We start from the raw sequence: 24,701 nt of genomic DNA, 5'->3' as shown, positions 1-24,701 counted from the left end.
GTAGTTGGAGGAAAGCGGCTCTCCTGGTGCCCCCTGATGGGAGCCGCAGAAAGGCCATCAGCGTGTGCGCTATGGGCAGTGACTGTGCTGAGGAATGTACTGTCCTCGGTCAAAGACGATCCTGGCCTTAGGAAATGTGGCGTGTAAAAAATACCAACGTGGAAAACCTTATATTGGGCAGACATGTCGAACCGTGCAAGAACGTTGCGTTGAACATCGTCTTACGCGCCTGGGGAAAAATCAAAAATCTGCAGTAGCGGAGCCTTGACTGGACACGGGACATCGTATGTTTCAAGAAATGACTTAAATTTTACCCACAGCGTCATCTTTTTGGCACGGTGTTTTTAAGGAGGCCATACGTATCCGTACGGTGGACATCTTATCAACAGGGATGCAGGTTTCAACTAAGCACCGCCTGGAATCCAGCACTGGCTGCCATTAAATCAAAGCACGGAAAACAACACCTCCGATTCATCTCACGACGCAACGCACTACTGAGATTTAATTCAGCCTTTAACCACGGGAGCGTCCGGCAGCAAAGTAATTGCCCATAGTGCAAGCGCGGATGGTGTTTCTGCGGCTCCCAGCAGGGGCCACCAGGAACACCGCCGCTTCCTCCCAACTAAGAGTGTCTTTCCCCGCACGCGTATCGCCTGCTCCCAGCATGATAAATGTCGGTGCCGCCGCGCGGTAATCATCAGTCGCGCCTTGCAGCAGTGATAGCAGCTACCTCCACATGATGATACCGAGCAGTTGCATCGATGAAATACTGTGCGAGTTACACAATACGATCCGGCGGCAAATCCGAGAAGTGCATTTGCAACAGATACTTCGGGGAAGCATGAAAAGTCACAACAGGTAATACCGTACTAAAATAGTTGGATTGTAACGTACAGTAAGTTTGTCTACACGACGCTGCCACCCATCACCACTATGCCTCACAACAATCGCAGAACCATCGCTCATTTGTAGATGTCGTCTTACATAAGGCTACCTAGGCAGCGAAATAACCAGTGACGGACGGAGCAAGGAGAGCATCAAAAGCAGACTAGTACTGGCAGAAAGGGCATTCCTGGCCAAAAGAAGTCTGCTAGTATCAAACATAGGCCTTAATTTGTGGAAGAAATTTCTGAGAATGTACACTTGGAGCATAGCATCGTATGGTAGTGAAACATGCACTGTGGGAAAAGCGGAAAAGAAGAGAATCGAAGCATTTGAGATATGGTGCTACAGACGAATGTTGAAAATGGAGTGTTAGGGTAAGGAATGAGGAGATTGTGCGCAGAATCGAAGAGGAAAGGAATATGTGGAAAGCAACTGAAAAGGAGAAGGAACAGGATGATAAGACATCTGTCAAGTCACCAGCGAATTACTTCCATGGTACTAGAGGAAGCTGTAGATGGCAAAGACTGTAGAGGAAGACAGGGACTGGGATACATCAAGCAAATAGTGGAGGATATAGGCAGCAAGTACTAATCTGAGATGAAGAGGTTGGTACAGGAGAGGAATTCGTGGCGGGCCGCATCAAACCAGTCAGAAGACAGATGACTCCAAAAAATTAAAAAAAAAAATAAATAAAAAAGTTACGAGGCAAAGTAAACGTTGTGTAGAGCGCGCCACTTACTGGAATCTGGTAGCGTGATAGAAGCTGACCATACGAAATACACGACAGTTCTTGTAATTCATATTTAGATGTTTTAAAGACAGTAAATTGTATGCGGAATGATAAACAAGATTAGCAAAAGATACGAAAAGAATAAAATATCTTTTTATAAAAATTACTACGAAAATAAGTAGCAATAATAAAGAAAATAGTAACTACAGGTTCATTCTGAGGATAAGGAACGTACTGTAGCAGGGTTTCTATCAAAATCTTAAATCATGCAAAAATTGAAAGCTTAGACTGTAATCAAGAGACAAAATTAATGTCGCCCAATATTAACAATTTGCTCACTAACTTACCACTTCAAACAACTATATAAATTGCAAAAAAAACTGCTTGCTGTTAAAAAAGTATAAAACAGACGAACAAATTACTGGCCTAGTACAGTTACTAAAAGTGTTAGTTCACTATAGCCATTTGGAAGTTAGGGAAAAACTGTTTCAACAATCAGATGGGCTTGCGGTGGGTATTCCGATAGCGGGCCTTCTAGCAGGCATTCCTACAAATTCGCTTGAACATAAATTATTCGAAATTTATGCTCCTACAGAATTACGCATTCAGTCCTACTCAAGGTGTTGTTGTTGTTGTGGTCTTCAATCCTGAGACTGGTTTGATGCAGCTCTCCATGATTATCCTGTGCAAGCTTCTTCATCTCCCAGTAACTACTGCGACCTACATCCTTCTGAATCTCCTTAGTGTATACTTCTCTTGGTCTCCCTCTACGATTTTTACCCTCCACGCTGCCCTCCAACACTAAATTGGTGATCCCTTGATGCCTCAGAACATGTCCTACCAACCGATCCCTTCTTCTAGTCAAGTTGTGCCACAAACTTCTCTTCTCCCCAATCATATTCAGTACCTCCTCATTAGTTATGTGATCTACCCATCTAATCTTCAGCACTCTTCTGTAGCACCACATTTCGAAAGCTTCTATTCTCTTCTTGTCCCAACTATTTATCGTCCATGATTCATTTCCATACATGGCTACACTCTGTTGTGGCGTAACAAGCTAGTTACGCCACACTGCGAAGGGAGCCGATTTGCACGCGTACACACACGCCGACTGGCGTCAAGTCTGGAACAAGATACGTTATGACCGCTAAAAAGAAAATACGTAGCTTTGGAATATACTTAACTTTTAATCACTCCTTGTGATACATCTCTCTTGACTATACAAATGAGACTCGTAAGATACATGCACTGTTACAATTGGCGCCTTGCTAGGTCGTAGTCATGGACTTAGCAGAAGGCTGTTCTAACTGTCTCTCGGCAAATGAGAGGAAGGCTTCGTCCGTATTGTCGCTAGCAATGTCGTCCGTACAACTGGGGCGAGTGCTCGTCCGTATCTCGAGACCTGCCTTGTGGTGGCGCTCGGTCTGCGATCACACAGTGGCGACACGCGGGTCCTACATGTACTAAATGGACCGCGGCCGATTTAAGCTACCACCTAGCAAGTGTGGTGTCTGGCGGTGACACCACACACTCCATACAAATACTTTCAGAAATGGCTTCCAGACACTTAAAACTATAGTCGATGTTAACAAATTTCTCTTCTTCAACAACGCTTTCCTTGCCATTGCCAGTCTACATATTATATCCTCTCTACTTCGACCATCATCAGTTATTTTGCTCCCCAAATAACAAAACTCCTTTACTACTTTAAGTGTCTCATTTCCTAATCTAATTACGGCACCATCACCCGATTTAATTCGACTACATTCCATTATGCTCGTTTTGCTTTTGTTGATGTTCATCTTATATCCGCCTTTCAAGACATTGTCCATTCCGTTCAACTGTTCTTTACTGTCTCTGACAGAATTACGAGGTCATCGGCGAACCTCAAAGTTTTTATTTATTCTCCCTGGATTTTAATACCTACTCCAAAATGTTCTTTTGTTTCCTTCACTGCTTGTTCAATACAGAGATTGAATAACATCGGGGAGAGGCTACAAACCTGTCTCACTCCCTTCCCAACCACTGCTTCCCTTTCATGTCCCTCGACCCTTATAACTGCCATCTGGTTTCTGTACAAATAGTAAATAGCCTTTCACTCCCTGTATTTGATCCCTGACACCTTCAGAATTTTAAAGAGGTTATTCCAGTCAACATTGTCAAAAGCTTTCTCTAAGTCTGCAAATGCTAGAAACGTAGGTTTGCCTTTCATTAATTTAGCTTCTAAGATAAGTCGTAGGGTCAGAATTGCCTTACGTGTTCCAGATATTTCTACGAAATCCAAACTGATCTTCCCCGAGTTCGGCTTCTACCAGTTTTTCCATTCGTCTGTAAAGAATTCGCATTAGTATTTTGCAGGCGTGACTTATTAAACTGATAGTTCGGTAACTTTCAAATCTGTCCACACCTTCTTTCTTTGGGTACGTGGATGATATTTTGATTATGTACAATGGAACTAATTAAATGTGAGTATCTAATAACCTTCATGAGAATTAGTTTCACTTGGGAGTTACAAAATGAAAAACGAAGGTCAGTTATTAATTTTGACTTACTAGATGATAGAATAACTTTTGTCACCTTCGGTAAGGCAACAAATATTGATCAAATTGTGTCTTCGGATTAAACATATCTAGAGTCCCGTGAGACAGTCTGTTTCATTCAGCTATTCGTCGCAGAATCCTCACAACATCGTCGCCAGTTAAACTAAAGAAAGAAATTAAATTAGAACAGTGGCCTTTAATAACGGTTATGAACGCTCATTAGCCGAAAAAATTTTCGAGACGGAAACCAAAATATGAATCACTACTCTAGGTAACGTTCTGAATGAGGATACTGACAAAGGAAGATGTATTTAAGTGCCTTCTAAGATTCCACGACTCTTACTTAAAAAATATTGCTGAAATATTATTTTTTCATTGAATAAGAATTTGCGAGCAAATTTAATACATAATTTAAAAACGTCAAGTGAACCTTTACTTAGCTCAGTTGTTTACAAAACTACCTGCGACAGTTTCCCGATGTTTTACATCGGACAAATCGATAGGCTTTTAACAACAGATGTAAGGAAGACATGCTAGGGAAGACAAGTACTGATGTTCATAGCTCTACTTTCACAGAGCGTTTATTAATATCGGGCCACAATCCAAAAGGAGTAGAAATGACGAATCTACATAGAGAGAAGAAAAAATGTAAAGTTGATGTCTTGGAAGAACTTGAGATCCTTAGACATAGTATGGTTAGTAACCATGGCCTCATCTTAAACGAACAGCTAAACTTACGAAGAAAATCTTCTTTAAAGCCTTTAAGCCATTGCTCGCAACAATATGACGCATACGTTCATGTCTCTGTTCACTTTCATTTCGGAGGAGGAGGAGGTTGGTGTTTAACGTCCCGTCGACAACGAGGTAATTAGAGACAGCGCGTAAGGATGGGGAAGGAAATCGGCCGTGCCCATTCAAAGGAACCATCCCGGCATTTGCCTGAAACGATTTAGCGAAATCACGGAAAACCTAAATCAGGATGGCTGGGGACGGGATTGAACCGTCGTCCTCCCGAATGCGAGTCCAGTGTGCTACTTTCATTTCGGAACCGTTGTTTCTCCCGTTTCTTCATGGACTCTAAACTTCCTTACCGTTAATACGCCAAACGACACTGTATATCACACCCTGTTTTGAATATTTTATGTAAAGCATACTTCCCCCCGCCTGCCGGAGTGGCTGAGCGGTTCTAGAAGTTACAGTCTGGAACCGCGCGACCGCTACGGTCGCAGGTTCGAATCCTGCCTTGAGCATGGATGTGTGTGTTGTCCTTAGGTTAGTTGGGTTTAAGTAGTTCTAAGTTCTAGGGGACTGATGACCTCAGAAGTTATGTTCCATAGTGCTCAGAACCATTTGAACCATACTTGACCCTTTTTTGCTTCTTGTAACATCTTGATAAAATTCATGCTACAGTACATTCTTCATTCTCAGAATGTATTTGTAATTACCATTTTATTCATTGTTACTGTTTATTGTGGTAGTAATCTTTTCTTTAAAGTTTTATTCCTTTTGTATCTTTTATACTTCCTCTTTTTTATTCCACATCCATTTTACCTTGTTTAAAAGATCTAAATATGTAACATACTGATGTATTACTGTGACTCTCACGTATTTCATACAGCTGATCATTTATCGCACTACTAGCGCCCAGTAAGTGGGGCGCTGTACACCACGCGTACCTGACTTGGTAACAGCTGGCTGCCACAGGCTCACTCCAGTGTCTTCACATTCAGCAAGGTGTACCTGTGTGACAAATTTTACTGCACCCATCGAGGGCTTTATTCCATATTTTCTAATGTTTGAATTGAGCTCCTTAGCTCATCATGTGTGTTTACAATGTTAACGTCATGTAATTTATGTACATACCAGTTTTATTCAATGATCTGGTTTTCAGTGTTGTTAAGTGTTAATTACTTCATACATTTATTTTATAATATGTGCAAAGCATTATAGGTGACTTTATTCCGAAAAAGATACTTTCACAGGCATTTAAACCTCGTCAAGGGTTTTACATTAAACTTAGGCAAACCGTACGAGATGTAGTTTATATATTGGAAAAAAGAGAGATCTAAGGAGAAGACGGTCCAGTTGCTAATAAGAACTTAATGAAATCCACGACCGGTTTCGGCATTTTACGTCTGGTGATATTGAAATGGTTCAAAAAATTGTGGTTTAGAGAACCATCGTAAAGGGCGAAACTTTTCATAGAGTTAATATAGTTCTTATCAGCAACTGGAGCAACAATGCTGATACGTTAGGATGTTTAACCTTCAACAATCGTTGAAGGCAACTCACTTCCGAAACATGTCGTCCCCAAACAGACATTCCTTTCAAACGTGACTAAGCAGCCTATTGCTTTCTTTAACACTGAAAAACTGCCTCCTTCATTAAAAGATTTTAATATGGATTTAAACGGTTCCTGAAGGATAATTGGTGAACACAGTTCTCAGTGTTACTACAGAGGCAGTCGCTTGAGATTACGTTCCATCGTGCTCTGTCTTGGATGTCGACTGCAGCTGAGCGCGCCTGCGTGTGTGGGCCGTTGGCCCTGGGAAGAATGAGATCAGATCTGCGCTTTTCTCTGGAGACATGGCAATCTTACTTTGGCTTCCCTCCACAGCGTCGGCCTCGCAGCTCTTCCTCCTGCTGGGAAACATTTTCTGGCCTCTATTCAACGCGGCTTTCGCGTCTCAGCGTGGCTTCAACTTTATCACGTTTTTCAGCGAATGCGGAGATTTAAACCATCAGGCGGCAGCCAGGCCTGGGAACGGATTCCTAAAGTCACCATGACAGAGACCAACTCTGCACGCTGACATTGCCTGCCTTTCTTTACATCAGCCGCTGCTTTCCCGACACCTCAGTCACGCACAGCCTTCAGTTTACACTGCTTCGGAGTCAAACTGAACAACGCGTTCGTGTTTCCAGTACTGACGTGTCAACTTTACTTCAGGTAGCAACCGTAATAAAAATCGGCCATGTTCGAGTAGGGATCGCTCTCTGACGGTTCGGTAAAGATTAATTATGTTTGCGGGTAATAACAATAATTGTTATTTCGTGCAGCTGAATGACGTGAACACGTCTTTTTATGGGACGCCACTCTGGCGAATTGCGTGTCCCTAACCTACACCAGTTATCCAAGCAAGGAAAGGGAACCTACCGTTTGAGGTCGCTTCCAAACCACGTTGCTCCTGGCGACCCCTCTCATCGTTGAGTGAAGGCTAGGTTAAGACTAAGGGTAAAAAATCCGTGATCCGAACGAGATTGGATCCTGCGACCTGTTAGTATCTAGGTAGGTGCTATAAGATTTTTTTTTTAACAGAGGTCAGCGAGACTTCGAAGACGCTGAGCTACTGTGCCCTCAAATATACCGCTATTTCCCGACATGTCTATAGACAGTTCTTCTGTACGTATTCATAAACGAGTCTGAGAGTATCGTAGTACGTTACATAAATGGCTTATCTTTTTTCTATGTTAAAATGTGTGTGAAATCTTATGGGACTTAACTGATAAGGTCATCAGTCCGTAAGCTTACACACTACTTAACCTAAATTATCGTAAGGACAAAACACCTAACCATGCCCAAGGGAGGACTCGAACCTCTGCCGGGATCCGCCGCACAGTCCATGACTGCAGCGCCTTGACCCGCTCGGCTAATCCGCACGACCTTTTTTCTATAGATTCTTACGAGCCAGTTTACAAGCACCGAAATAAAAAAGCACTCCGTCTTCAGGCCACAAGTGGCCCATCGGGACCATCCGACCGCCGTGTCATCCTCAGTGGAGGATGCGGATAGGAGGGGCGTGTGGTCAGCACGCCGCCCTCCCGGTCGTTATGATGATTTTCTTTGACCGGCGCCGCTACTATTCAGGCGAGTAGCTCCTCATGTGGCATCACGAGGCTGAGTGCACCCAGAAAAACGGCAACAGCGCATGGCGGTTGGATGGACACCCATCCAAGTGCAGGCCTCGCCCGACAGCGCTTTACTTCGGTGATCTCACGGGAACCGGTGTATCCACAGCGGCAAGGCCGTTTCCCTACAAGCACCGAAATATATAACATAAATGGCCGTATATTTTGACTTCTTTAACTTGGAAGCATAAATTTTTACTTCGTGGAGGGAACATAGACCGTACTACGTGACATAAGTCTCAACTTGATACTTCCATCTCTGAGAAAAAGGTGCCTTACAGACAGACTGACAACAAATGGAGAAAAAATAGTTTTTTACGTAATATCATAAAGAAGCAATTGCCGTTTCTGTTTGCTTGGTATGTGCCGTGAAACTTTGCTTCTTGTCACATTTCGGGATTATAACTCAGCGGGGAGGACCCTATAGATTTTGATGACTGAGTTTACGAGTATCGAAATGTGTCACATAAATGGTAGTACGTTTTGATTTCATTCATTTACAAGCGTCAGTTTTTGGAACACCGAGGGACAATAGACCGTAGCGTGTAACGTAACTTTCGTCTTATTACCTCTATCCGTTCCAGAGCAAAAGAGGTCTTAATAGTAGGTCGGCAGACAGACTGTCGGATAAACAGACGGCCGGACGACAAAATGATCGACCAGGGGTTCTGCATTTAACGATTCAGGTGTTGCATCCTAATAATCAACAACGGCCATAGCGCAATAAAGTTACATTGTACCACTTAATAAGCTCCAGCATAGAAAGCCGAATGTAGCTTATTCTTCCTCTTCCTGGTCTTTATCCCCTATCATCACAGAGTCATCATGTTTATGACACGGGGTAGCCGCATGCGTTGCCTGCCGCCACCACCCATTCCATCTGTCTGCGTCTTTTGGCGCCGCTTTCGAAAGTGTGTGAACGTATTCTAAAAATTTGCGAATCGTGTAACTGGTGTGGGACGTGGGTACGAGTCTGGTACTCAGCTACACAGATGCAGAAAACCGAATGAAGTCCACATCCAGGCCGACTGGCACACTTGTCATCGTCGTTAATCCACCAGGTAGACTCGAACTCGGGCCTCGAGCTGCTTCCCGAACCTGGGAAGCGACTTCCGAGCGAGTGTAAAGTAACTCACTCTTTACGTCGACTATTTTACCTTCGACGTAAAGAGACGTATATGAGTCTCAATATTACTATAGTTCAAATAACACCCATTATTTGGTCCGAGAAACTATTAATGAGTACCGACAAAACAAATCGCAAAACGCTTCCATATTAATTCCAGTATTCACGGCGTTTCATTCAAATTTAAGTCATACCAGGAGAAATACCGCTTCATAAGCGCATATAAGCGAGACGGAACAGTTCAAGTTCCTAGGCGTTCGGATAGATAGTAAGCTGTTATGGAAAGCCCATGTTCAGGATCTTGTTCAGAAACTAAATGCTGCTTTATTTACCATTAGAACAGTATCTGAAATAAGTGACACTTCAACACGAAAAGTAGTCTACTTCACATATTTTCATACGCTTATGTCGTATGGTATTATTTTTTGGGGTAATTCTTCTGATTAAAAAAGGGTATTTTTGGCTCAAAAACGAGGCTGTTCGAGCTATATGTGGTGTAAGTTCGAGAACCTCTTGTCGACCCCTATTCAATAGTCTGGGAATTCTGACATTGCCCTCACAGTATATATTTTCTTTAATGTCATTTATTGTTAGCAATATTAGCCTATTCCCAAGAGTTAGCAGCTTTCACTCAGTTAATACTAGGCAGAAATCCAATCTGCATGTGGAATGCACTTCCTTGACTCTTGTGCAGAAAGGAGTACAGTATTCTGCTGCCTCCATTTTCAATAAGCTACCACAAGAACTCAAAAATCTTACCAGTAGCCCAAACTCTTTTAAGTCTAAACTGAAGAATTTCCTCATGGCTCACTCCTTCTATTCTGTCGAGGAGCTCCTGGAAGAGCTAAAAAATTAAGCAAATTCTAGTGTTACATTGTTGATTTTCTTTATTTAAATTTACGACTTGTCACCTGAATATGTTTTTTTTTTATATTTCATTTTATCTGTTTCTAATATCGTGTTATAATTTCATGTATTGACTCGTTCCATGACCATGGAGACTTCTCCTTAATTTGGTCCCACGGAACAATAAATAAATAAATAAACAATCTGACAATGCGATTCCCTGCTCGATGATCTTGATGTAAGCCCAACATATCTTTATACAATTCTTTCTTAGTTCTTTTATTCTTCAGAGCAGATCCACGAAGTATTGTAGTCTAAATTGAACTAATGTGGATCAAGACAATTACGAGAATGGGTTTCTTCTTATGCAGTTAAATTAAGAAATTTCATAGGCTGCATCACGTTGTTCACAACGCAGTACGCCACGATTATGATAAAAATTCACACCTTATTACCAAAGTAGTTACCAAACTGGAATTATACGTACGGACTCAAAAGAGCTAACTTGATGGGGCAAGAAAAGTATAAGGAGCTATTGAAAGGTTTCCGTTTTAGGGCATTATTGCGCCGTACTTCGAACGCAGAGCAACTCCCATGTGGATATGTAAGCACCTACATGTAAGCAAGGGATTACTTTGGCACTTATCACGCCTTGCTGCAGGACACGTTGTTTTACCAAAAGGGTACGGTGCGTCGGTGCGATTACAGCCTCAGTGCTGACGACGATTTCTCCCGTTTGACACACCGACTCTAGTCTGAACGGACTTCGAGCTGAAACTTTTTGACCGTCCCTATATACGTGGTGAATCGCCAAAAACTTTCACCGCAAATATTTAGGAAATGGTAAGTGCTGTTGATTTTCGGTTTTCGCATAATGGACTGGTAGTCAGGGGCTCGTATTGTATGACAATCAACAGACTGTATTCCAAGATGCTACTTCAGGCGGGTGTAAAAGGACTGTGCGCTACGGAAAATCATAAACGCTTCAATGAAGAGTTGGCCTTGTCTGACTACCCCCTGAAGCAGATCTTAGGATCTCTTAATGCTCTTTAATATATAAATTCCAACCTAAACAGAAATTAATGATTAAGGGAACTAATTAAACTAAATGGTAAACGTTATTGCTGCTTATACATTTATTGTATATTAAAAACAATCTTTATTATAAATGTTTATATTTTCTAACTAAAATTACTGATCCATTGAACAACTCTGCCTTTTATTATACCTGTGCGATCTAATATAAATAACGCGAAATGACAGCATCATCTATGTACCCAAACACAAGAAGGCACTACTTTAAAAGATGATCTAATATGGAGCGCATCGTCAGTGCAAATAAATCCTACGTGATCACAGCTGTTTAGCCTTATAGCCCCCAATAAGCCAAAGCAATTAGCAATATCACAGTATGTACTGCGTCCAGTGCGTCGGAGTGATGGTTCTCGTACACATCTGCGACGATGGAAGAACTCCAGCCACAAACAAACTCTTTCAAAGAGTAGGACGGCTGAAGGCGGTCTTCTGACTACTATACTCTAATACTGTCTTCTCCTCTCTGTGTTCTATAGACGAGAAACGCAAACTCCCAGCCAAGAGGACGGAGTTGAGATAACGTCTCAACGTAAGTACAGGCAGAAGAAGTGCTCTCAGTCACTGAATGCTGCGTACTCAACGACGACTTCCAACACGGAGGCGAAGTCCAGAGTCATATAAGTTTACAACAGTACAGTGCCTAACCGTTCTAACTATAAAATCTCGCCGGCAGGAGTGGCCGAGCGGTTCTAGGCGCTACAGTCCGGAACCGCGCGACCGCTACGGCCGCAGGTTCGAATCCCGCCTCGGGAATGGATGTGTGATGTCCTTAAGTTAATTCGGTTTAAGTAGTTCAAGTTCCAGGGGACTGATGACCTCAGAAGTTAGGTTCCATAGTGCTGAGAGCCGCTTGAACCATATAAAATCTCGTGAGAGCAGACAGCAAGTCCGTCGGTACCAACAAGAAGCTGATTCTGAGCGACCGTCACACATGGGAGCTCAAAACGGAAGACGTCGTCTCTCCAGCGCTGGATGCCCAACAAGGCTTTGCTCCCCACCATTGTAATTCTGAAAACGATTCATATCCTCAAAAGCACTGAATATTCTCCCTCTCTACAGATTCTTCCGAACGCCGACCAACCATATTTTATTTTGTCATCTAGCGCGGAAAGTTTGCGAGGAAAAACCTATACTCGTACAATGGTAGTTTCTGAGAGAAAGTCCTTGGAAATAACCTAGCCTGCGTGGTTTCCGAGGTACCGCTTCTTCGTTCCCCTCACCTGCATCCAAGATTTTCAGCGTTTACGAAGTATGATCCTTCCGGTTCGGCTACAAAACCGGCCGGTGGCGACTCTATTGTGCTCCAGCCCTTAGGTGCTACGACATCTGTCTTGCTATTTCCTGTGTTAAGCAGGACCAACACACCTGTGTGGGCCTTCCACCCAGGGCTTCAGTTCCACCAGCCATTTCATTTCCACTGGAGTTCCAACCTCTACTAGTATAGGCAATCACACATTACGCCGTTTTTATAATAAAGACTCTCCGTCACCTTTCATGCAATAAGCGTTAACAATTATTTACAAGACGTACGTGACAATGCCAGTCCCCTTTGTAAATTCACATATACGATGTAAATCGTGTCAAATGATACCTAACTGTGTCTGAAGAATGACGGAAAAGTGTGTGGATGAGTTCTTTTAAGGTGCGAAATTATAGCCACGTTACAGTATTAATACCTAAAAAGTCAGCTTTTTGTGTAAGCATACACCTTTTCAAATGAAACAATGCCTATTCACATACACAAACTAAAAGTAGGGTAAATCAGAATGTGAGTGGTGTTTGATGCAGGATTCTACTGCGAGTCTACTAGTTTTGTGGATTCTGAGCGGTAACGAGACAACTGACCATCGCAGGCTGTGTTCAAAATGACCACCGGCAGGGACAATACACGCTTCCAGTCTGCTATGTAACGACTGATGCACAAGTGCTAGCATTTCAGCGGAGATGTTCGAGCAGATTCCAATAATACATCGTTACATGCCATCAGGTTAGTTGGTGTGTCCTTGTAGACAGCTTTCCCCCACGAAAATGGTCTACAGGTGTCAAATTTGGGGAACGAGCCGGCCAAGGTGCAGGTCCTCTGCGTCTACTCCAACTATTTGGAAACAATTTGTGTACTATGGACTGGACTAGTAGTATGATGTTAATACTACTGGTTCCTCCAAGTCTGGTAGCGTTCTCGCTTCCCGCGCCCGGGTTCCCGGGTTCGATTCCCGGCGGGGCCAGGGATTTTCTCTGCCTCGTGGTGGCTGGGTGTTGTGTGATGTCCTTAGTTTAGTTAAGTTTAAGTAGTTCTAAGTTCTAGGGGACTGATGACCATAGATGTTAAGTCCCGTACTGCTCAGAGCCATTTGAATCCTCCAAGTCTGCAGACGAACGTCTTCTAGCATCCGTGGAAGATGGTCTGTTAGGAGGGTGCGATGCTTGTGCGTGTTCAATGTTCTATCTATGAAGAACGGGAATATGAGCCGATGGTTCATTAACGAATACCATATGATAACATTCCGTGGATGGTGACGTTCCACCTGACGAATCGAAGGGGTTTGTCAACAGACTGGCAGTGCATGGTTCGGTGGTTTATCTGGCCATGATTGGTAAATGTGGCTTCATCACTGAAGAAGATACTTTATACATCTGGAGTATCCTGTCTTACTGCACATGTACAGAAGATAACACGATTCTCATAATCGTTTCCATGCAACTCTTGATGAAGAGAGATGAGATAGTGCATAGGACACTTTTATGACTGATGCCACTTCTTTGGGTGATTGTGCGGGAGCTAACATGCGGATCATCTGCAACAGCAGAAAGAATATTAATTTCGCCATATTCTGCCCTTACTTGTTCCTTCTGTTACGTTGCCTGTCTGTTACACTACCACATTCACGTAACTGGCTAAAGGTTGATAAATAATAGGAGAGATGCTTGAAATATACTGGGATATCTTGCCACGTACACCGTACAAGAAACACTGCATTCTTCCTACACTCCCCATACACTATGAGTATGTCGGCCATTTCTGAACTGCTGAATGCCATCGTCCACTCACAAGACATTGTCTGAACTGTCACCTACCAACGGACTAGCAAGTCGCACTGCACTGGAACAAAGAAGCACACAGTAAGCAAATATAACAAATCGCATCTAGCAACTACGCAAGTTTAATGGCACAAAGAATGGTTGGTGTCGAAACATTTCAAAATGCAATATCTTGTAAACGACTGGTACTAGAATCCTAAATCAAACATCATAGACATTCTAATTTACCCTAGTTTTAGTTCGTTAATGTCATAGGAATTTTGTAAGTGCTATTACAATCTGTTTATTGGCGGGTAGACCGTTCGCTGGGTGCAAGTCTTTCCAATTTGACGCCACTTCGGCGACTTGCTTATCGATGGGGATGAAATGATGATGATTAGAACAACACAACACCCAGTCCCTGAGCGGATAAAATCTCCGACGCAGCCGGGAATCGAACCCGGGCCCTTAAGGTTGACATTTTGTCTCGCTGACCACGCAGCTACCGGGGGCGGACATTGGATAACGGTACGAGCCCATGATTACCAATTCATTTGTGAATACCGCATATCAGTCGCACTTGCCATTTCCGCAATATTTACGGAGCAACTTTATGGTAATTCACCCTGTATAAGCGGAGGAGAGGGGAATGCGTAATCATTAGAGCGACGATACGGCCCGGAGAGCAGAGATCCAGCGACATACACGAGTTTGTCAAAGAGCAGGTGATTAATGACCAGCTTCTGGAGACAGTCACCTCGTAAACGGCGGAGTTGGTTGGTTGCTGTTCAGGTGCTGCTGTCGTGAGCTTCCGTGGAAAGTTATTCGAGGGCTGTGATGCCACGAGCAGTCTACATCTACATCTACATTTATATTCCGCAAGCCACCCAACGGTGTGTGGCGGAGGGCCTTTTACGTGCCACTGTCATTACCTAGCTTTCCTGTTCCAGTCGCGTATGGTTCGCGGGAAGAACCACTGCCGGAAAGCCTCCATGCGCGCTCGAATCGCTCTTAATTTTAAATTCGTGATCTCCTCGGGAGGTATATGTAGGGGGAAGCAATATATTCGATACCTCATCCAGAAACGCACCCTATCGAAAGCTGGACAGAAAGCTACACCGCGATGCAGAGCGCCTCTCTTGCAAAGTCTGCCACTTTAGTTTGCTAAACATGTCCGTAACCCTATCACGCTTACCAAATAACCCTGTGACGAAACGCGCTCTTCTTTGGATCTTCTCTATCTCCTCTGTCAACCCGACCTGGTACGGATCCCACACTGATGAGCAATACTCAAGTATAGGTCGAACGACTGTTTTGTATGCCACCTCCTTTGTTGATAGACTACATTTTCTAAGGACTTTTCCAATGAGTCTGAACCTGGCACCCGCCTTATCAACAATTAATTTTATATGATCATTCCACTTCAAATCGTCCCTTACGCATAGTCCCAGGTAATTTGCAGAAGTAACTGCTACCAGTGTTTGTTCCGCTATCATATAATCATACAATAAAGGATCCTTCTTTCTATGTATTCGCAATACATTATATTTTTCTATGTTAAGGGTCAATTGCCATTCCCTGCACCAAGTGCCTATCCGCTGCAGATCTTCATGCAATTCGCTGCAATTTTCTAATGCTGCAACTTCTCTGTATACTACAGCATCATCCGCGAAAAGACGCATGGAACTTCCGACACTATCAGCTTGGTCATTTATACATATTGAGAAAAGCAATGGTCCCATAACACTCCTCGGTGGCGCGCCAGAGGTTACTTTAACGTCTGTAGACGTCTCTCCATTAAGAACAACATGTTGTGTTCTGTTTGCTAAAAACTCTTCAATCCAACCATACAGATGGTCTGATATTCCGTGACTCTTACTTTGTTTATCAGGCGACAGTGCGGAACTGTATCGAACGCGTTCCGGAAGTCAACGAAAATGGCATCTACCTGGGAGTCTGTATCTAATATTTTCTGGGTCTCATGAACAAATAAAGCGAGTTGGGTCTCACAGGATCGCTGTTTCCGGAATCCATATTCATTCCTACAGAGTAGATTCTGGGTTTCCTGAAATGACATGATACGCGAGCAAAGAAAATGTTCCAAAATTCTACAACGATCGATGTCAGAGATATAGGCCTATAGTTTTGCGCATCTGCTCGAAGACCCTTCTTGAAAACTGGCGTCCACGCCGTATCACAGAACGCAGACATTGAAGACTGCAGGCTCCGTAAATCAGGGCAGGCGGCAATTTGTGGCAGATGTACAAGCGGCAGTCAAATGACAAATTGTTTCATATTCAGGGGATCCGCAGCTGTTGAAAGGTATGATGTTAGGAAGAATCCCGCTAACAGCTGGTAAAATTGTTGTTTATTAAAGCACAACCGGTTTCATGACCTCAAGTTGCATCATCAGCTACATAGTAACCAGCTGGATAGTAGTCTTGAGTATACGACGTCACACTGTTCACACGGGTAGCTCCATTCCACCAGCCAGCTAGTCTCTGTTTGTCGCTCGTGCGGGCTGCTTTTACTTTGCACAGCACTAGGTTGCCATGGCGTCACACCGGAAACACACTACCACCTTACAAATTCCACACAGTAATTTTCCTAGTACCACGACTAATCATAGTAGCAGTGATAATTTTTTATCGTCAATCCAGCCCCTTTTTAGAAACTTAGAGTGCACCCACGTTTCATTTTCTATTTCTTTCTGATGCAGGCAGATATTAAAGAATGGAGCACGTCTTCGTTACCTTTCGCTCGTCATGGTATTAACAATATTCACAGAATAATAAATTTTCACTAGGAGCGATGGGTGGGCCAATGATTGTTTAACGGTGTGAGCATACTTTAGGCATTCCTTAATTAATTATAGAACCCACTGAAACCTCCCCTTAGAAAAATTTATGAATTACTGTGCTGGTAAACCTCTTACGTTATTTGATTTTCAAACAGCTGAGCAAAACTGAACGTACTCAGACACTTCTCTCTTTACTTATTCTGATCAACAGTAAACTGACACACAATATTTTTAGCGCAGCGCAATCTGACTTTAAATAATCCCTACAAAAGAATGGCCGTGACTAACAATAACCTCTACCTTACATGAATCACTTACCTCACAAAAATCTTCGTTACTCGAACTACTGCAATACAGCGAGCGCCAATACTGCTAGCTAAATAAAAGATTCTAACTACTGAAGGCACTAACTACTGATAGGCAGAATCAGCAAATGAAAGATTTTGATAGATAACAAACAGTGTATTTACCTTAATAGTGTTCAAAAGTCATTATATATATATATATATATATATATATATATATATATATATATATATATATATATATATATATAAGTTCATGACATCCAGTCTTACAAATTTTCTGACGGACACACGTCCAGATCGTCCGCTCTCAAAACTCTGCCATCTCTGTTGCCACATCCACCACTGCTGGTGGCTCACCTCCAACTGCGCAACACTACGCGCTGTTCACATCCAACTGCCCAACACTACAATAGCGAATATTCCAACAATGCAAACCAGCCACAGACTGCACACAGCAGTCAGTGATTTTCATACAGAGCGCTACGTGGCGTTAGCAACATAAAAACCTAAACAGCCTACTTACACCACAAAATTTGGTGACACCGTATTTTTATTTCTGCTGAATAGGCTGCAGCTGATGATGCGGCCTTAGGCCGAGAAACCGGTTGTCTTCTAATAAACAACAACTTAACAACTTGCTAGCGAAATTCTTCCTAACATAAATGAGTTAAATGAGACAGGTCCAACCCCACCATTAGGTAACTTTTCATTTTTCCATTGTTTCGAAAATTATGACAACTTGAAAATAACGACCTAAAATATTATCAATTAAATCGCACAGAATTTTATTTTATTCATGAAATGATTACACCACTAAGCAACCGCCTGAGCGGATTGGCCGACGTAACTCTATCCGCACTCGCCAGAAATGTTACAAATTCACAGCATTTTCAGGTAGAGATTATCTTTAACGGGTTTTCAACATCTCTTTAATTTTTTTCTGGGTAGCCCACAGACTGGTCTGACTCCTTGCCTGTTTAGGTCTCTCTACCTATCTTGCTCCCCCCATGAACCATGGACCTTGCCGTTGGTGGGGAGGCTAGCATGACTCAGCGATACAGATGGCCATACCGTAGGTGCAACCTCAACGGAGGGGTATCTGTTGAGAGGCCAGACAAACATGTGGTTCCTGAAGAGGGGCAGCAGCCTTTTCAGTAGTTGCAGGGGCAACAGTCTGGATGATTGACTGATCTGGCCTTGTAACATTAACCAAAACGGCCCTGCTGTGCTGGTACTGCGAACGGCTGAAAGCAAGGGGAAACTACAGCCGTAATTTTTCCCGAGGACATGCAGCTTTACTGTATGATTAAATGATGATGGCGTCCTCTTGGGTAAAATATTCCGGAGGTAAAATAGTCCCCCATTCGGATCTCCGGGCGGGGACTACTCAAGAGGACGTCGTTATCAGGAGAAAGAAAACTGGCATTCTACGGATCGGAGCGTGGAATGGTTAGATATAGTGGGAATTAGTGAAGTTCGGTGGCAGGAGGAGCAAGACTTTTGGTCAGGTGATTACAGGGTTATAAATACGAAATCAAATAGGGGTAATGCAGGAGTAGGTTTAATAATGAATAAAAAAAATAGGAGTGCGGGTTACCTACTACAAACAGCATAGTGAACGCATTATTGTGGCCAAGATAGACACAAAGCCCATGCCTGCTACAGTAGTACAAGTTTATATGCCAACTAGCTCTGCAGATGATGAAGAAATTGATGAAATGTATGACGAGATAAAAGAAATTATTCAGGTAGTGAAGGGAGACGAAAATTTAATAGTCGTGGGTGACAGGAATTCGTCAGTAGGAAAAGGGAGAGAAGGAAACATAGTAGGTGAATATGGATTGGGGGGAAGAAATGAAAGAGGAAGCCGCCTTGTAGAATTTTGCACAGAGCATAACTTAATCACAGCTAACACTTGGTTCAAGAATCATGAAAGAAGGTTGTATACCTGGAAAAATCCTGGAGATACTAAAAGGTATCAGATAGATTACATAATGGTAAGACAGAGATTTAGGAACCAGGTTTTAAATTGTAAGACATTTCCAGGGGCAGATGTGAATTCTGAGCACAATCTATTAGTTATGAACTGCAGATTGAAACTGAAGAAACTGCAAAAAGGCGGGAATTTAAGGAGATGGGAACTGGATAAACTGAAAGAACCAGAGGTGGTAGAGAGTTTCAGGGAGAGCATAAGGGAACAATTGACAGGAATGGGGGAAAGAAATACAGTAGAAGAAGTATGGGTAGCTCTGAGGGATGAAGTAGTGAAGCAGCAGAGGATCAAGTAGGTAAAAAGACGAGGGCTAATAGAAATCCTTGGGTAACAGAAGAAATATTGAATTTAATTGATGAAAGGAGAAAATATAAAAATGCAGTAAATGAAGCAGGCAAAAAGGAATACAAACGTCTCAAAAATGAGATCGACAGGAAGTGCAAAATGGCTAAGCAGGGATGGCTAGAGGACAAATGTAAGGATGTAGAGGCTTGTCTCACTAGGGGTAAGATAGATACTGCCTACAGGAAAATTAAAGAGACTTTTGGAGAAAAGAGAACCACTTGTATGAATGTCAAGAGGTCAGATGGCAACCCATTTCTAAGCAAAGAAGGGAAGGCAGAAAGGTGGAAGGAGTATATAGAGGGTTTATACAAGGGCGATGTACTTAAGGACAATATTATGGAAATGGAAGAGGATGTAGATGAAGATGAAATGGGAGATAAGATACTGCGTGAAGAGTTTGACAGAGCACTGAAAGACCTGAGTCGAAACAAGGCCCCTAGTAGACAACATTCCATTAGAACTACTGATGGCCTTGGGAGAGCCAGTCATGACAAAACTCTACCATCTGGTGAGCAAGATGTATGAGACAGGCGAAATACCCACAGACTTCAAGAAGAATATAATAATTCCAATCCCAAAGAAAGCAGGTGTTGACAGATGTGAAAATTACCGAACTATCAGTTTAATAAGTCACAGCTGCAAAATACTAACGCGAATTCTTTACAGACGAATGGAAAAACTGGTAGAAGCGGACCTCGGGCAAGATCAGTTTGGATTCCGTAGAAATGTTGGAACACGTGAGGCAATACTAACCTTACGACTTATCTTAGAAGAAAGATTAAGAAAATGCAAACCTACGTTTCTAGCATTTGTAGACTTAGAGAAAGCTTTTGACAATGTTGACTGGAATACTCTCTTTCAAATTCTGAAGGTGGCAGAGGTAAAATACAGGGAGCGAAAGGCTATTTACAATTTGTACAGAAATGAGATGGCAGTTGTAAGAGTCGAGGGGCATGAAAGGGAAGCAGTGGTTGGGAAAGGAGTGAGACAGGGTTGTAGCCTCTCCCCGATGTTATTCCATCTGTATATTGAGCAAGCAGTAAAGGAAACAAAAGAAAAATTCGGAGTAGGTATTAAAATCCATGGAGAAGAAATAAAAACTTTGAGGTTCGCCGATGACATTGTAATTCTGTCAGAGACAGCAAAGGACTTGGAAGAGCAGTTGAACGGAATGGACAGTGTCTTGAAAGGAGGATATAAGATGAACATCAACAAAAGCAAAACGAGGATAATGGAATGTAGTCAAATTAAATCGGGTGATGCTGAGGGGATTAGATTAGGAAATGAGGCACTTAAAGTAGTAAAGGAGTTTTGCTATTTAGGGAGTAAAATAACTGATGATGGTCGAAGTAGAGAGGATATAAAATGTAGACTGGCCATGGCTAGGAAATCGTTTCTGAAGAATAGAAATTTGTTAACATCGAGTATAGATTTAAGTGTCAGGAAGTCATTTCTGAAAGTATTTGTATGGAGTGTAGCCATGTATGGAAGTGAAACATGGACGATAACCAGTTTGGACAAGAAGAGAATAGAAGCTTTCGAAATGTGGTGCTACAGAAGAATGCTGAAGATAAGGTGGGTAGATCACGTAACTAATGAGGAGGTATTGAATAGGATTGGGGAGAAGAGAAGTTTGTGGCACAACATGACTAGAAGAAGGGATCGGTTGGTAGGACATGTTTTGAGGCATCAAGGGATCACAAATTTAGCATTGGAGGGCAGCGTGGAGGGTAAAAATCGTAGAGGGAGACCAAGAGATGAATACACTAAGCAGATTCAGAAGGATGTAGGTTGCAGTAGGTACTGGGAGATGAAGAAGCTTGCACAGGATAGAGTAGCATGGAGAGCTGCATCAAACCAGTCTCAGGACTGAAGACCACAACAACAACCTATCTTGCTACTTTACTGGCCATTAAAATTGCTACACCAAGAAGAAATACAGATGATGAACGGGTATTCATTGGACAAATATATTATACTAGAACTGACATGTGATTACATTTTCACGCAATTTGGGTGCATATATCCTGAGAAATCAGCACCCAGAACAACCACCTCCGCCCATAATAACAGGACAACCACAGCCATAACGGCCTTGATACGCCTGGGCATTGAGTCAATCAGAGCCCATGCAGCTCCAACACGATACCACAGTTCATCAAGAGTTGTGACTGAGTATTGTGACGAGCCAGTTGCTCGGCCACCATTGACCAGACGTTTCCAATTAGTGAGAGATCTGGACAATGTGCTGGCCAGAGCAGCAGTCGAACATTTTCTGTATCCAGAGAGGCCCGTAAAGGAACTGCAACATGCGCTCGTGCATTATCCTGTTAAAATGTAGGGTTTCGCAGGGATCGAATGAAGGGTAGAACCACGGGTCGTAACACATCTGAAATGTAACGTCCACTCTTCAAAGTGCCGTCAATGCGAACAAGAGGAGCCCGCGACGAGTAACCAATGGCACCCCATACCATCACACCGGGTGATACGCCAGTATGGCGATGACGAAGACACGCTTCCAATGTGTGTTCACCGCGATGTCGCCATACACGTATGCGACCATAATGATGCTGTAAACAGAACCTGGATTCATCCGAAAAAATGACGTTTTGCAATTCGTGCACCTAGGTTCGTCGTTGAGTACAACATCGCAGACATCCTGTCGGTGATGCAACGTCAAGGGTAGCCGCAGCCATGGTCTCTGAGCTGATAGTCCATCCTCCTGCAAACGTCGTCGAACTGTTCGTGCTGATGGTTGTCGTCTTGCAGACGTCCCCATCTGTTGACTCAGGGATCGAGACGTGGCTGCACGATCCGTTACAGCAATGCGGATATGATGACTGTCGTCTCAACTGCTAGTGATACTAGGCCGTTGGGATTCAGCACGACATTCCGTATTACCATCCTAAACCAACCGATTCTGCTAAGAGTCGTTGGATCTCGACCAACGCGTGCAGCAATGTCGCGATACGATAAACCGCAATCGCGATAGCTGCAATCCGACCTTTATCACAGTCGGAAACGTGATGGTACGCATTTCTGTTCCTTACACGAGGCATCACAATAACGTTTCACCAGGCAACGCCGGTCAACTGCTGATTGTGTATGAGAAATCGGTTGGAAACTTTCCTCATGTCAGCTCGTTGTAGGTGTCGCCACGTGCGCCAACCCTGTGTGAATGCTCTGAAAAGCAAATCATTTGCATATCACAGCACCTTCTTCCTGTTGGTTAAATTTCGTGTCTCTAGCACGCCATCTTCGTGGTATAGCAATTTTAATGGTCAGTAGTGTATATCTCAAGTATGTCCACCAACAAAAACCGTCAAGCGCACTAACCAAAATATTCCGAGAAAGAGGGCTACAAAGTTCTACGCGCTCCGCATTTTGCACGCTAAGACTGCGGAGCGAAATGGCTGCGCCAGAAGTGGCGTCACTTGTCATGTGGGCGATCCAGGTTCGAACCTACCACTAGGTAACTTTTAATTTTTCCATTGTTTCGAAAATTCTGACAACTTTTAGATGTGTTGTTGTTGTGGTCTTCAGTCCTGAGACTGGTTTGATGCAGCTCTCCATGCTACTCCATCCTGCGCAAGCTTCTTCATCTCCCAGTACCTACTGCAGCCTGCATCCTTCTGAATCTGCTTAGTGTATTCATCTCTTGGTCTCCCTCTACGATGTTTACCCACCACGCTGCCCTCCAATACTAAATTGGTGATCCATTGATGCCTCAGAACATGTCCTACAACGAATCCCTTCTTCTAGTCAATTTGTGCCACAAATTCCTCTTCTGCACAATTCTAGTCAATACCTCATCATTAGTTATGTGATCTACCCACCTAATCTAAGCTTCTATTCTCTTCTGGTCCATACTATTTATCTTCCACGTTTCACTTCCATACATGGCTACACTCCATACAAATACTTTCAGAAACGACTGCAGGACACTATCTATACTCGATGATAAGGAATTTCTCTTCTTCAGAAACGCTTTCCTTGCCATTGCCAGTCTACATTTTATATCCTCTCTACTTCGACCATCATCAGTTATTCTGCTCCCCAATTACCAAAACTCCTTTACTACTTTAAGTGTCTCACTTCCTAATCTAATTCCCTCAGCATCACCCGACTTAATTTGACACATTCCATTATGCTCGTTTTGCTTTTGTTGATTTTCATCTTATACACTCCTTTCAAGACACTGTACATACCGTTCAACTGCTCTTTCAAGTCCTTCGCTGTTTCTGACAGAATTACAATGTCATCGGCGAACCTCAAAGTTTTTATTTCTTCTCCATGGATTTCAATACCTACTCCGAACTTTCCTTTTGTTTCCTTTACTGCTTGCTCAATATACAGATTGGATAGCATCGGGGAGAGGCTACAACCCTGTCTCACTCCCTTCCCAACCACTGATTCCCTTTCATGCCCCTCGTCTCTTATAACAGCCATCTGATTTCTGTACAAATTGTAAATAGCCTTTCGCTCCCTGTATTTTACCTCTGCCACCTTCAGAATTTGAAAGAGAGTATTCCGGTCAACATTGTCAAAAGCTTTCTCTAAGTCTACAAACGCTAGAAACGTAGGTTTGCCTTTCCTTAATATTTCTTGTAAGATAAGTCGTAGGGTCAATATTGCCTCGCGTGTTCCAACATTTCTACGGAATCCAAACTGATCTTCCCCGAGGTTGGCTTCTATCAGTTTTTCTATTCGTCTGTAGAGAATTCGCGTTAGTATTTTGCAGCTGTTACTTATTAAACTGATAGTTCCGTAATTTTCACTTCTGTCAACACCTGCTTTCTTTGGGATTGGAATTATTAAATTCTTCATGAAGTCTGAGGGTATTTTGCCTGTCTCATACATCTGCTCACCAGATGGTAGAGTTTCGTCAGGATTGGCTCTCCAAAGGGTGTCAGTAGTTCTAATGGAATGTTGTCTACTCACGGGGCCTAGTTTCGACGTAGGTCCTTCAGTGCTCTGTCAAACTCTTCACGCAGTATTATAACTCCCATTTCATCTTAATCTACCTCCTAATCTATTTCCATAATATTGTCCTCCAGAACATCGCCCCTGTATAGACCCTCTATATACTCCTTCCACCTTTCTGCTTTC

This window comes from Schistocerca serialis, chromosome 8, assembly GCF_023864345.2.
Source record: "Schistocerca serialis cubense isolate TAMUIC-IGC-003099 chromosome 8, iqSchSeri2.2, whole genome shotgun sequence".
Taxonomy (NCBI): Eukaryota; Metazoa; Arthropoda; class Insecta; order Orthoptera; family Acrididae; genus Schistocerca; species Schistocerca serialis.
This window is presented reverse-complemented; position numbering follows the sequence as displayed.